Below are 15,271 nucleotides of genomic sequence, written 5' to 3' on the forward strand. Positions count from 1 at the left end.
AATGTTGTGAAAGTAACAGTGGTAAAAATGAGAAAAAGTATGAACAATTAAATAACCAATCGACTCAAGGAAATATTTTATTTATTTAAATATAGGCCAGATAAAATTAGCGGGAATAATGAATTTAATAGAAAAAAATAGTGGAATTAGTAAAAGAAACAATAGTAACCACGAGAGTAGTGAACGTAATAATATTAAGAAAGAATGTCGTGAAAGTAATAATATTAATAGCGGGGTAGTGAACGTGTCTCATAATTTGAAAATAAATTTTACATTTCATCATAGTTACAAGATATGCCGTAAAAAAATATATTACAAATAGTAAAAGTGTGAGTTATAAAACTACAACATAGTTTATTTCATTGAAAATAAAATTTAACGGTAAATAGAGGTAGCCCGGGCGAAGCCGACACCAAACCTAGTTATATTAATACTAAAAACCAATAGTTTAGCACCCATAAAAACCCTACTGCCCAATCATCACAATCAAACAAAGAAATAAGAAAGGATAGCATGCTTGTGCCGCCTTAATTATCATCATCATCGATTCATCGCCGTTTTCGCAACCGTCTTATTTTCCATTGTCCTTGTTCCTAAAACAAATAAGGTAATCGTTCTTTTAATTTAGCAATTGTTTTAGATTGTCTATAATTGGAACTACAGTTGGGTTGATGACTGGTTGTCTTTTCGATCGCGGTATTAGGAAAGAGGGGGGGGGGGGGGGGGGGGGGGGGGGTTCGCTTACAGTCTTTAGAGGCTGATTTAAGGTCGTTTAGGGGTGTAAGACTGGGGTCGTGAGGCTTACTCTGTTTTGTGTTTGGTTTCGGTGGAGGTTCGCTGAGACCGTGTATCTTGGGCACTTCGAGTTAGCGCACAAGGTTAAGGAAGCGAGTCGGGTTTGTGTTAGGGACAGTAGCTATGGTGTTTTCCGATTAATCCGTTGTTGTTGCCACTACGCCGTTTTTTTTTTGTACCCCTGCTTTGGCCTAGAGATTGAGAGATTGACATTGTGTAACAACATTGGTGCTGATTGTGAGTACTCGGGTAAGTTTCGGGAAGTGTGGGGTTGCTGTGTAGTTGGTTCAGTGAGGACGAAGGAAAATGGAATGGTAGGATATGGTGAGGGAGAAGGAGAGGCGACATGTTGGTGTTAATGAATACGACTATTGGTAATGGTTAATAGATAATTAGCTAACTATTGTTTAGTTGTATCATGTGACGATGATGATAGAATGATTAGTAAGGTGGGGTGGGTGACTTGGTAAGACATAAAAGTTGGTTTAATAATTTTTGTAAATAAACAAGTTACGTGAGGGATTAAGTCCTATGTTGCCTATTATTATTTATTAAGTTGTAGGTTGTATTAGATAACATATTAGTTAGTTTAGTTATAAATTAATATATGTTATAATTGTAGGATCTTACTTCGTAGAGGACCACTATTAACTTCGCTAGTATTGTGTGAAGATTTGCGAAAAGGTAGGGATTATCCCACTCATCTTATATTTATGTGATTGTTAATTGTTTATATATATATATATATATATATATGTGGTTGAATTATATATTGTGATTGTGATTACAAATGTGGAATTAAGGACACGGAGTTGGTTGTTTATGAGTACTAGTGATTATTGTATTTTTATTGAAGGGACCGAACTGCTAGTCCTTGTGATTATTTCTTGAAGGGACTGATATACCGCTAGTCCTTGGTTATTATTTGAAGGGATCGGTCTGAGCAACTGCTAGTCCTTCTGGCGTCAGTTGATCACTGGGGAGATGTGCACAATCGGAGTCTCTTCTCTAGTAGGCTCACTACTAGGGAGATGTGCACATTCGGAGTTGAGAAAGCGTTAAGATGAAGTTTGGGAGAAGTGGATATGATTGTAGTATAATATAGATCGAAGAATGTTATGGGTGTCACCATAATATGTGATTATATTGACTGAGCTGGATTTATTATGATTGTGCTAACAATGTTGTCTTTATTTATGTCTTATTTATTTTCAGTATTTGTTATTGTGTTGTTTAGTTAGTCCCTACTCAACCGTTGGGTTGCCCGTGTATTCGTTAAACACCTGTGATAAACCAATTATTGGGGAGCAGATTGACTGACAGGTATTTGGGTTAGCTAACTTGGGAGCTCATGGGGATGCGTGAGGATTTCAGCCAGTCTACTTATAAGTCTAGATCACAAAGTCTTAATAATTTCAGTTTATATGTTTTTCGCTGCAAGTTGTATTTTAAGTTTTAGTTTGGTTAAGTTGTAATAAACATGTAATTCGCTAAATTCTATTAAAGTAATTTGGTTTGTTGTACTTTGTTATTCATTACCTGGGGAAACCCAGATGGCAACAGTCTTATTTATTTGGGAATGTCTTGCTAAAGGATCCTGAATAAATGGGGGTGTTACAATCTACTTGCTTTTTAATTGCTTTAGCTTTAGCTTAGTTAATTTCACCAACTTCTTTATTTTCCGACTAAACTTAGACTTAAACAAATTAAGTACAACTCGACACCATCTCTGTGTTCGACCTCGACCGCTAGCTACATAGTAGTTGAGATTACATATATTGTTTGAAGCGCGTTTCACGATAAAAAACCATCATCAGTTTGTCGTCTGAAAGTTTCTAAGGTCTGCTCCTTTTGCATTCTCCTCTTACTTTTATATGGCCCATTAGTCAAAATGAAACGACACTTCTCCATGAATAAAACGCAGCAATAAAACTCATATTAAAATAAGGGCAACCAATTAATTAAGCCACTCAATTGACTCAGATATAACCACAACCCAGGCGTGATGACTGATTGTTGTTTAGTGGTGGTGTGCGGTTGAAACAGAGGAAATCTATGGTGGTTGTCGGAGCTGCTCGCCTGAGTTGGTGCAAATATGGTGCAGGAGAACAGCGGCCATGGTGGTGATAAGAGTAAAGGGGGCGGTGGTTGCCGGAGGACGTAATAATTCCGTGCATAAGGGGCCCAGGGCAGGGTTGCTAGCGGTTTTGGTTCGAGTTTGATTGTTGTGGTAACAGAGGTCAGACGAGTAGGCAGTGGTGATGAAATGTGCGGCTGCTGCTGTTGCTTGTCTGGGCTCGATGACTAACGACGCTAACAATGGTGGCAACAGAGACGAGCCATGAGTTGGTAGGGGTTGTCGATCAGGAGAGTTGTCGGTGCTTGGAGTCCGACTTCACGCATGATGCAGCAAAGTTGGGTGCTCTGATGAGAGTGGTTGCTATCGAATTGGTGGTCCCATGGTAGTTTGAAGTCAACACTGGGATGGAACGGAAAGTTGCTGGTGTTTGATGGAGGTTGGTGATAGTGAATGATAATGGAGGTGAGTTGTGGTGACTGTAGATGAACCGCAAAGAGGCAAGAAAGAACCAGGAGTGAACTAAAAGAGGTATGGGTTTGACATGGGTTTCAAATGGGTCTTTGTTCTATTTGATTAGCATGAAGCTCGTCTTAATCCTTCTCAACGCGATTGCTTCTCGCTTTCCCTCCGTTTATTCATAAATTCGAGTCCTACAAAATTAAGTACCAAGAGCCGTACCAATTCTCGAGATAATAACAATTATTCATGGCAAATATAATAAAACTAATAATTACTAATAATTACTAATTAGAAAAGTAAAATGAGCTTTAATTCATTAAAAGTACACAAAATCAAGTCGGGATAAGGTATAAATGAGGGGTAAAACGCGACCCAATCGCGGTTTTGATTAAGATAATTGGAGAAGTATATATAAGTAGTGTTATAGGCTTAAATCATTTTATAATCATTTTCTTAATCAATTTTCTAAACTCTCAACGAAGTAACACTGCTCTCCAATCATCCTAATCATTTCCAATCATCCTAATCATAGATTTGTGTGTTTTCATTCCTCTTTTCGTGTCAATTCGATCAGTAAGTATTTCACCCTTTGTCTTTTACGTATTTTTGTTATAGTTACAAACCCTAATTGGGGGGTTTGGGAGATTAGTCTTTGTATGTATAGTATATTGATTGTATGATGTTATAATAGGTGAGGATGATGTGACTCTTAATTGCGCATATTTAGTCCCCTAATTGAACCTATTTTGCATATTAATATAGCATTTCATGGTCATTTTATCCGTCAATTCTTTCCTATTTTGCTTTCCTATTGCATTGTATATGTCTTGTAGGAAAGAAGATAATGAGGCGGAATTCCCGTCTCTTGTGCATATTTGGAAGCTTGTTGACGATCTTGGATGAACTAGTATGAATAGGAGGCAAGAATGTTGACCAATGATGTAGGAATAAAGAGTATATAGAAGGTACATGAGCTTAAAAGCAAGGATGGCGAGAAAGAAGCCATTACAAGAAGAAATTGATCGGAACCAAACCATGAATTGCTCCTTTGGCTCTGAAAGTATGCTAGATGAAACGGCGTCGAAAAATCAACTGGCCTAGGCTTTTAAATCACTCCAATAGGAGTCCGGATGAGGAAATGACATCCGTTTTACAATCCGAGCTCAAATAGACAAGCTGTCCGCCAATCGCGCGCCCCGAGACTCAAGACGCGCGTCCCAAGACCCAAGATGAGTGTCTCCCCTGCAATACGAGCGGATTGTTAGACATTAAAAAAGAGAAGCACTCTACCCAGTGATCCGAGCGTCTTGCTCCCAAGACGGGCGTCTCAGAACCCCATGATCCGAGCGTCTTGCTCCCAAGACGGGCGTCTCAGAACGCCATGATCCGGGCATCCCGATGCCAATCTGAGCGGATTCCTTGGCAGAATTAACCGTGCTTCAAACTGATCCAAGCGGATGGTGTTAGGACTAGCTACGTGATATCCGCATTTTCTTCGGGACTTGCATTTCCCTACTTAACACTTAGCAATGCTATTTACTAATAATTGAGAACATGTTTGTATGATTTACTCCCATGAATCCCTTATGAATCCATGATATCCTAGCACATTGTTACAATCTAATCCATTCGGCTCCGAGACCCAAACCTTCATAGGGATTGTAAGCTTATACACCAGCTCGATCCCATCACAACAATAAGTGCTTGCTATATAATTGAGAACATGTTTGTATGATTTACTCCCATGAATTCCTTATGAATCCATGATATCCTAGCACATTGTTACAAAATGGGGTTACTTTGAAAAATGTTCAAAAATGCAATATTGAAAAGAATTGCCAAGTATCGAAATGCCAATCATAAAAAATGGCAAGAAATGTTCTCCAAATGTCAAATGCCACAAGAAATTGGGAGGAAAAACAAATCAAAAAAAGTAAACTACAAATGTGAAACTCAAAGCATATCGATCCCTTTTATCCATTGATATACTTTGTTGCATGGTGGAGAGGGGACGATCATTCTTCTTGTCTAGGCAAAAGGGGGAATTCCTCGATCCTACAGTGTTTCTAAGACCATAAAGAGACTACTCTTGACAAAAAGCATTTAGCGATTGAGGATAAAAGTACCCTAGTTTGACAGAACTTGGAGGTGATTTGTTGGTATCCTTTTAGACTTAGTAGCTTGGAGAAACAATATCTATGATGGAGTGTGTACCCTTAAATTGCATCCCTTGTAGATGATTTCCGCCACTTAGATGAGGAAAGTGGCTATTCTTTTGTAGATGCATCCATTACTTATTTTGTGTGCTTAATGATTGGATGTATCGCCATTTTGGCAAGCCCCACCTTGCCTTGCAGAAAGGCATCCTAACTTATGGTTGTCTTATTGTAAGTTGAAGGAGCGGAGTGAGACCCGCTAATTGTCTCACATCGGTTATATTATTACTAGGATAGTTTAAATAAAGGTCTAGTTCTAGTCACCTCTTTACTCGGGACGAGTAAAGGTTCGGTTTGGGGATGTTTGATGTGACTCTTAATTGTGCATATTTAGTCCCCTAATTGAACCTATTTTGCATACTAATATAGCATTTCATGGCCATTTTGTCCGTCAATTCCTTCCCATTTTGCTTTCTTAATGCATTGTATATGTCTTGTAGGAAAGCAGATAATGAGGAGGAATTCCCATCTCTTGTGCATATTTGGAAGCTTGTTGACGATCTTGAATGGACTAGTATGAAGAGGAGGCAAGAATGATGACCGAGGATGTAGGAATAAAGAGTATATAGAAGGATCATAGGCTTAAAAGCAAGGATGACGAGAAAGAAGCCATTACAGGAAGAAATTGCTCAGAACTAAACTAAGAGTTGCTCCTTTGGCTCTGAAAGTATGCTAGATGACAAGGCGTTGAAAAATCAAGTGGTCTAGGATTTTGAATCACTCCAATAGGAGTCCGGATGAGGAAATGACGTCCGTTTTACAATCCGAGCTCAAATAGACAAGCTGTCCGCCAGTCCGCGCGTCCCGAGACTCAAGACGCGCGTCCCCAGACCCAAGACGAGCATCTCCTCTGCAAGATGAGCGGATTGTTAGACATTAAAAAAGAGAAGCACTCTGCCGAGTGATCCGAGCGTCTTGCTCCCAAGACGGGCGTCTCAGAACCCCATGATCCGAGCGTCTTGTCCCAAGATGGGCGTCTCAGAACGCTTTGATCTGGGCATCCCGATGCCAATCCGAGCGGATTCCTTGGCAAAACCAACCATGCTTCAAACTGATCCGAGCGGATCAAGGTAGGACTAGCTACGTTATATGCGCATTTTCCTACTCAACACTTAGCAATGCTATTTACTAATCTACCCTTGCTTAACCTAATGATGTACTACTATATATACTCCACTTGTAATAATCAATAGAATCAAGTTTCCTTAGATTAAATCAATCTCTCTTAGATTAGATTAGGAGTAGATTAGAATAGATTAATCTCAATCATTCCACATTAATCTTTCCTTAATTATTGTTCAAGTTTATTATTGGGTAATTGAAGATTATTGGGTTATTATTGGAGAATTGACAACTCTTCATCAATCAATCAAGTTTTCTTCTATTATTCTTTGCTTTATATTTGGATCATTCCTAAGTTGGTACAATTCCTTTACTCTTTACTCTTTATTGTTTATTTCCTCATTCTCTTATCATGCTTATACTTGTTGTAATGATTGACACCATTGATGACATGTTTCCCATGATAATGAGTGAGTAGTTCTTTAGCTAGGATTAATGGGGAATTATGGGAAACCAACATGGGAAATGATTCATGCTTAATCTAACATGTCTTCATAATTAATTTGCTTGCTTGTTGTGATTTCAACTTATGCACATGTTATGTTTGATGAAATGCGAGCCTACGAATCCTTGCATTTTTACCCATCACCTACCTCTTCAACGAGGCTTGTAAGCATATAAACCAACTCGAGCCTCATTAGACCATGCATATAGTTAAATAGGAAGGATTAAGTCGACTTGTAGGTGTTATACAATCTAATCGATTCGGCTCCGGAACCAAAACTTCCTAGGGATTGTAAGCTTATACACCATCTCAATCCCATCACAACAATAAGTTCGTGCTATATAATTGAGAACATGTTTGTATGATTTACTCCCATGAATCCCTTATGAATCCATGATATCCTAGCACATTTATTAATTTGTTTACATCCTTTCTTTTATTGCTTGTATTAGTCTAGAACACAACTAGAAACCCAAATCAATCATGGCACTAGCATAAATTAAAATAGATAGACCTAGAACCCAAAGCACACCATCCCATGGATCGACCTCGACTTAACCACTAACTAGTTGTTTGTTGAGAATATAAATGTGTTTGATTGAGAGCCCCAACGACACTCTTCGTCATAGGACTTCGTAGAGGAGGCTTTCTAGCATGATTTTTGTGCTTGATTTGGATTTGCGATAAGGTAAGGTTTCCCTACTCAGTTGATTGTATAATTGATTTGAGATTGATTGAGATTATATTGTTGATTGGTCTTGTTGTTATGGGACCATTTTCGGGAGATGGTTCCAACTCCATGTTTGCCTCTTGTGGCTCCTGTCACAAGGGGATGTGCACATTAATGATCTGGGTTTGCGGATGATGGTGAGCGAGTCATTGTTCACTCAATCAAACACATTTATATTTTCAACAAACAACTAGTAAGTGGTTATGTCGAGGTCGATCCACGGGACCATATGCTTTGGGTTCTAAGTCTATCTATCTCAATTTATGCTAGTGTCACAATTATTGGGGTTTGAGGCTGTGTTCTAAACTACGACAAGGAAATGTAAACAAATGAAGAACAAGGCAAGTAGATAGAAATGGAGATATAAACAAATGATTAAAGACACTAGGGTGTCATGGGATCATAGGGGAATCATGGTAAGATCACATAAATGAGTCATATAGATACAAGCAATTATTATTGTGTTGGAATCGAGTTAGTTTATGTCTTAAAATTCCTAGGGAGACTTAGGTCTCGGAGCCGAGTTAATAAAAACTTTACAACACCTACATCGACTTGGTTCTCCCTATTCAACTATATGCATGGTCTAACAAGGCTTGAGTTAGTTTATATATTACAAGCCTTGTTGAAAAGATAAGAGAATCATGCTAGGTTATCAATCAACCATTTTATCAAACATAACATGTGCATAAGTTAAAAGTACAATAAGCAAGCATTCATATAAACTCATTAAGCATAGAACTATCCCATAAATACTCCCCTAATCCATCACTAACCCTAGCTAAGACACTAATCACTACACATCATGAGTAAGCAAGGTAATAAAACAAGAGATTAACAAGTAAATAAAGAGGGATTAAGAAGGTTACCAACTTGGAAGGTAAAGATGAACATAAATAAAGAAGAATCCTTGAATAAAGTTGGAGACTTGTCACTTAGTCTTCAAATACATACCCAAGGGATCCAAATGTAAATAACTTGAGATGAACAAAGGAAATGGAAGATCAATAGAACAAACCCTTTGATTAATGGTGGAGAATTGTCAATTCCCCAATACAAACCCAAGAATTCTTCAAGTACAAAGCTAGATGTTAGATTGTTTGAGAAATAATTGAGGAAAGATTAACGTGCAATTATGGAAAGGTTAAAGGCTAATTCTACTGTAATCTACTCCTAAGAGGGCTTAATCTAATCTAAGAGGACTCAGCCCTCAATTTATTACAAAGAGGGTATATATAGTGATACAAGGATTAGGTTAACTAAGGGCTTAAATGACGATTAGACCCCTTAATTGACGTCTAAGGCTTTGCAACTACTGGGAAGAGGTCGCACGACCTGGCTTCGAAGATAAACATCTTGTATGGAGAGACGCCCGACCTGGCTTGGGGACGCCCGTCCAGAGCATGGGGACGCCTGGGCCGATTTTGGGATGCCCGTCCTCAAGTGCTTTTCTTCTTCTTCTGCTTCTTCTTCTTCTTCTTCTTCTTCTTCTTCTTCTTCTTCTTCTTCTTCTTCTTCTTCTTCTTCTTCTTCTTCTTCTTCTTCTTCTTCTTCTTCTTCTTCTTCTTCTTCTTCTTCTTCTACTTCTTCTTCTTCTTCTTCTTCTTCTTCTTCTTCTTCTTCTTCTTCTTCTTCTTCTAAAGACAAGGTGACACGGCTATCGCAACCCTGTCAAAGATAAAACCTAACGGTCTCAACTAAAATGTAGCAGAGGCAGTCGAGTATCGAATCCACAGGGAGGTAATGCAACTATAGCAGTCTATTTCTAATCCTATGGTAACAATTGGGGGTTGTTTAAATTTCGTTCTAAACTACAAAGTCTGAAGGGAAGAGAAAAAAGGCAATAAAATATGATTAAACTATCAAGAAGAGAGGGACATGCCGGGATTTCGGTTCACTACGGTAGTCCAATAACTCAGCAGCAAATGACTCAGGCATTTAACTAATGTGAGACGGATGTTAAAAGGTCCTTTCGGTCCACTTTCTATCCTAAAATACCACTAACTTAACTTTCGTCCTCATTAGGGTAGTCTACTGTTTATAGCAGGCCTATTTAGTCCAATCTTTCGATCCAGGATTAATTTTAGCCAGTTTAATGGGTGACATAGAAGCGTGCACTCAACTAGGTGGAAATTACAGTTAAATTGCTATAGTGACAGAATCTCGTAATCAGTTCATCTAATTCATTCACTACACCGTCACATTTCTACCGAAGATCCCCTAATCCCAACATGAAGGGGTTTAGCTACTCATGTTCGTAATTAAACTAACAGCAATTAAATTCCCAGCAGAAGACATAATGAAATAACAATAAATTGCAATAATGGAAATTAGGGCAAAGGAAAATAAGAACATAAAAGAGAAATTAAAGCAACAAATGATTATTATTAATAAAGGGAGAGGAAGGATTACAATCAGTGCGAATCCGGCGTAAAGAACAACTGAATCCGAGCAAATAATAACCCAAAGCAAAGCAACAGTAAAAAGGAATAAGTAACGTGCTAAAGTTTCAGTAGTTTGATAGTATGAAAGATGAGATAAAAGAGATGCTAATAACCTAGTAAATCATAGGTTAAATAGCAAAACAAACAATGTTTAGCGAAATAATTAAACACAAGGACTGAATTAAAGCCCATTAGGACGAAACCACTCGATCGAGTGCATTAATACACTCGATCAACCAACTTCTCAGCAAACATTACTCGATCGACCATCAGGTTACTCGATCGAGGACTTGGTCTGGTGCAGCTTACTCGATCGACTGAGGCACAATTCGATCGAGCATCAGGGGGTCTAGAAACCACTCGATCGACCAGCAAACAGCTCGATCGACTGATTTGTCTTCATTTCAGCTCACGTCTTCACCCAAGTGTCTCGTAATGCGTGCCATGACGCTTCCAAGTGCAGCATCTTGCTCTGGGACAATCCCGTCTCCTCTAAATGCATGCAAAAAGGACGAAAAGGAGTATGGTTCCACCACTTTCGCGATCATTCCTACAAAAAGGACAAAATGCACCAAAGTAGCCAATTCGGGGCAAAATACCATAAAAACAGTATAGAAATGCATAGAAATACGTGCTGAAATAGGCCAAAAAGACTATACATTAGGCACGTATCAAATCTCCCCAAACCAAACCTTTACTCGCCCTCGAGTAAACTCAAAACTAAACTAATGGAACGGAAATGATAACTCGTAGCTAGCTTAACTTGTCTACTTGAGCCAAATTAATGCAACAAAAATCAACGATTAAAGCCAAGCAGTTAGTACGCCAACGAATTATGGGTACATTCGAGAAATAAAGCTGACCTATCGACCTTGCAAGACCAACAAAACTGGACTCTCACGTGGTCACTCTTCTCTCATGAAGCAAAGGGCAAATGTATTATGTAAAAGAGAGAAGAAAAGACAGTCACTCACCTAACTGCGACCCACATAGCATGCATGCAACAAAAATGAAAGACAATTCAAGCACTAATGCACACACTCCAACCAATAATGTCCGTCACAGCCGAGGGTTTGCAAATAATATGGGAATAGTGAGGTTCAGGTGAGAAAAGGCAAAACAAGTTATGGAAATGTGGAGGTAAAAGCGTCAAGCTAGTTCCTAACAGGACCGTAATGAAACCATCCGGATCTCAACTGACTGAAAACTAAGTGCAAGTGCCCTTTACTTGGCACAAAACTCACTAGACTCAAAGCACAATCTCCTCAAAAAATATGGGATAGAACGGAGGAGTCAGACGGTCACAAACTTCCCTTTTAAAGACACCGTCTGAAATAACTAACTGAAACAACAACCCTCGTCGATTGTACGTCTTCAAACATCTTCTCAACTCTAACAAGAGGGCACAACTATTTTCATGATTTTTCTTTCCTTTTTTTTTTTTTCGTTCAGCTTTTTTCATATTTTTTTTTTTCCTTTTTTTTTCTTTCTTTCACGTTTTATTTCTTTTTTTTTTTTTGATACTTTTTTTTTCTTTCCTCCTTCCTTAATACAGACACCAACTCCAAACAAGAATTACGGACCAAACTGCAATGGAAAACATACCACAAGAGAACATACTAACTAGCTTGACTAGGCAGGCTTAGTTTGGAATGTAGCGAAAGATATAAAGAAGGGGGAAATTGCAAGACCCTCCCTGCATGTGACACCAACCACAAACCCGAATATGTGCATTTGACGAGAAATTGAATGTCATAAATGTGCAAATGAGAAGAACATGCTATGCAAGGAGTACTACTCTCAAAATTCCTAATGAACTGGTCATGAATGTCACCAGTTATGGCTCTAAAACTCAGAATTTTTAAGTAGTTTGCCAGTTTATAGGTCAAGTCTAAACAGTCAGCTTATATTTGAACAGAAATTCGTAGATTATGCGTATGACAAGGCTAGAAACTATCAATAAAAGTGCAAGGCTCAAATAAAATGACAAGTTATAGTGCAATTTCATCACGGGAATCTACCGTTCCGACTCAACCTATATGCAAAAGTAAACGTGAAATGTTTTTGGATTTTTTGAAATTTTCCTAATTTTTTGGATTTTTGTTTTTTTATTGAAAATAAACGACAATGCAAGCTGAAAAATTAAACGTGAATACAAAACAAATGCAGATGCAGACTCAAAAGGATGCAATACCCTCCCCAAACCAAAACGGACAACGCCCTCGTTGTCCTCCAGCATACACCAGCAGAAAAATGGGGAACGGTAGAAAACAACCAACGAAATAAAAATAAAGGAGACGAAATAAAAAGAGTAAGGGAACATACAAAACACGAACTTCCCCAAACCGGCCAGAAAACTGGGGAAGTGAGTAGACCAGTAGCTACTCGTCGTCGTCGGCACCGCCAACTCCCTGGCTCTCCGACCCAACAAAACGGTTTCCCCAAACCAGCAACAAACTAGGGGAAACTCTAATCGTCATCTCCAGCCACATCCTCCGGACCTGGTGTGAACGGGGGGTCGCTCGCCTCCTCTCTGGCAGCTCGCTGTGCCGCCTGCTCATCCCGTAACCGCACCTCTCGTGCTACCGGTGTCTCCTCCGCCTCGTCCTCTGAGTCAGAAGGGAGTGGAGGGTACCCACCCTCTGGGTATCGGTAGAAGGAGGGATGCGGCCACCCTGCTGGAACCGGTCGCCGTGCTCGGATATGGAACTCGTAGAGCGGGAATACAGCCAAGGCCATATCCCGTCTCATCTCAGTAAGGTACCTGCACATATCCAGAAGCAACGCATCACGACGCCCTTGGTCCATGACCTCGGGCGCCCCTAAAACAGGAGGGCAAACAAAATTGGCCGGCAAAGCCGAACGAGAAGGAGGAGGAGTGAGTGAAGGTGTAGGCGTGGGAGTCTGAGTGGGTCCAGTCTGAGTCGGAGCCGGAGTCTGAACCTGAGGGGTAGATGACTCTCCGGCCTCCCGCTTCCTCTTCCTAGAAGAAGAAGTAGGGGTAAAGGTAAGGTTGTAGGTGGGTGGAGGTGGCCTCGCTCCCTCAGCAGCAGTCGGGAGCGGTAAGAGTGGAGGAAGGGTAGGGCACGGCAAGGTAACAGACGTGGAACCACAAATCTTCCACGTCCTCGCGCCCTTCACCTTCGGGAACCAGGCGAAGTCAGCCATGGCAGCCAAGTCAAGGTAAGCCTGCCTATCGGGCGCAGTAAGTCAAGGCTCAGTGGGGTAAAGATGGCGGGTAATCCTAGTCACTAGCCCGCCGCAGACAACAGCGGTCTTGACCCTTGTCCCAATCTCGTTCCAATGCTGAGCTACCAAATATGCAATGTTTAGAACAAACGGGGTACCGTAGTCAATGTTGAGGTACCCCGCGAGAATCGCTAGCTCAGTGTTGGTCATGTTATTGGGCTCAGGTCGCCCAAAGATGGTCTCTCCTATCAGTCGCAAGAAGTAACGGGGAGCAGGTAAGTGTACATGGGCTCCCTTCCGTGCGGGGAAGGGAGTGTGAGAAAGTGCAGCCCAAAGTGGCTGAAGGAGATCCCGAGGTGGGTCGGTGGGACCGTCACTAACGAGGCCTAGAACCTCCCCAAACCTGGCCAAAGTCCAGTGGTGCGACTCATTGCGGAGTCGAAAGTGAATGCAAGGACTAGAGTGGTCGGAATCGTAAAAGTCGGTGTCAAAAGAGTAGGAGCTGAAAAACTCGTAAGTAGGGATACGAATAGCAGCTTCCTGCAAGCTAATCAGACCCGACATACCCGTCCCGTTCAACAAACTACAGACCTCCTCATAAATTCCTAAGGTCTCTGGGTCAGTCCGCGCAAGGAAACGGGTGGAGGAGAGAGGGCAATGAAGTAAAGCGGCTAACCGAGTCCGGTGAGCCGTGGAAACAAAACGTACCGTGGGCATCCCCGGTAAAGGGGTAAGAGTGCCCTCTCCCGTGACAACAGCCCCAGAAGGGCTGGGAGTAGTAGCCAGCTGACTAGCCTGTTGATGCGGCCTAGGTGGCACCATACCAGGCGCCTGGAAACGGGGAATGAATCCTCTTTCCAGCATAGTGAGGGGCCTGGCAGGGGTAGAAGTGACAACTGAAGCCGCGGTGGTGACTAAGGCAGAGCTAGTGGCAACAGCAGGGGCCACTGATTCGCTCACGGGCGGACTGGAAGTGGTACTAGTAGAAGGTAAAGAACTAGTATCCATCCTGCAACATGGTAAAGGGCATGATAAGAGAAAACTACTGTTAACCGTGGTTAAAACAACACGCTAACCAACATGTGACAGCAAAATATGGCCCTATCAGTCGAAAAATTCGACTTGCAGCAAACAAAACCCAACAATTCCTCTGAATTTTCGAAATAGCAGAGTGCAAAAGGCGATATGGAGACGGAAAAAGCAGTTAACAACAGAACAAGTAAGCAAGAACTGAAGTTAAGCAAAACATAGAAGCATGTAGACCGTCTGACAATCGAAAAAAATCGATTTAGAAGTCCTAATCGCGGAATTCCTGTGCAAATTTCGATTTAAACAAGCAACGGCAGCGAGGAATTGGAATATGATCATCAAGCAGCTAATCAAGGGCATATAAAAACAATTAAATCGAAAGAAATTCGATTAAACATGGATTTTCGAAACCCTAATTCAGTTTCCCTCAAAAAGATCAAAATAATTGAAATTAAAATGCAAGAGAAAGGAGGAAACACTTACTTGATGATAAAGGACCTACAATAAGCAATTAATCTTCAAGAATCAAGCAAAGACAAGCGGTTTTTCAGTCGAAAATCCCGCAAACCCTAGACCCTTTTACAAATCGTGAAAGCGAAAACAAATAAGGGGAAAAACAAAGGGCTTTTGAAGATCAATTAGCGAGGAAGGGATTGTAGGTAGCGGATTTGGAGATTGGGCAAGAAATGCAGGGATTTGGGGATGAATTCAATTGCACATTAAGGGGAGAGTTAGACGGAAATTAGGGATGAAATGAAAATA

At 40.6% G+C, this 15,271-nt stretch overlaps 1 long non-coding RNA gene across 2 annotated transcripts; it reads left to right on the plus strand.

The window, feature by feature from the left end:
- The first annotated feature begins 408 nt into the window (after positions 1-408).
- LOC141621493 (uncharacterized) lies at positions 409-2,318 on the plus strand. 2 transcript variants are annotated; one of them, XR_012532383.1, is made up of 3 exons: positions 409-607; positions 1,418-1,479; positions 1,652-2,100. It is a non-coding gene; the product is annotated as an uncharacterized LOC141621493 (long non-coding RNA). The 2 variants fall into 2 exon arrangements; XR_012532382.1 differs by lacking the exon at positions 1,652-2,100 and adding an exon at positions 2,107-2,318 and having other exon boundaries at positions 417-607.
- Positions 2,319-15,271: the final 12,953 nt, after the last annotated feature.

This window comes from Silene latifolia, chromosome X (genome assembly GCF_048544455.1).
Source record: "Silene latifolia isolate original U9 population chromosome X, ASM4854445v1, whole genome shotgun sequence".
NCBI lineage: Eukaryota > Viridiplantae > Streptophyta > Magnoliopsida > Caryophyllales > Caryophyllaceae > Silene > Silene latifolia.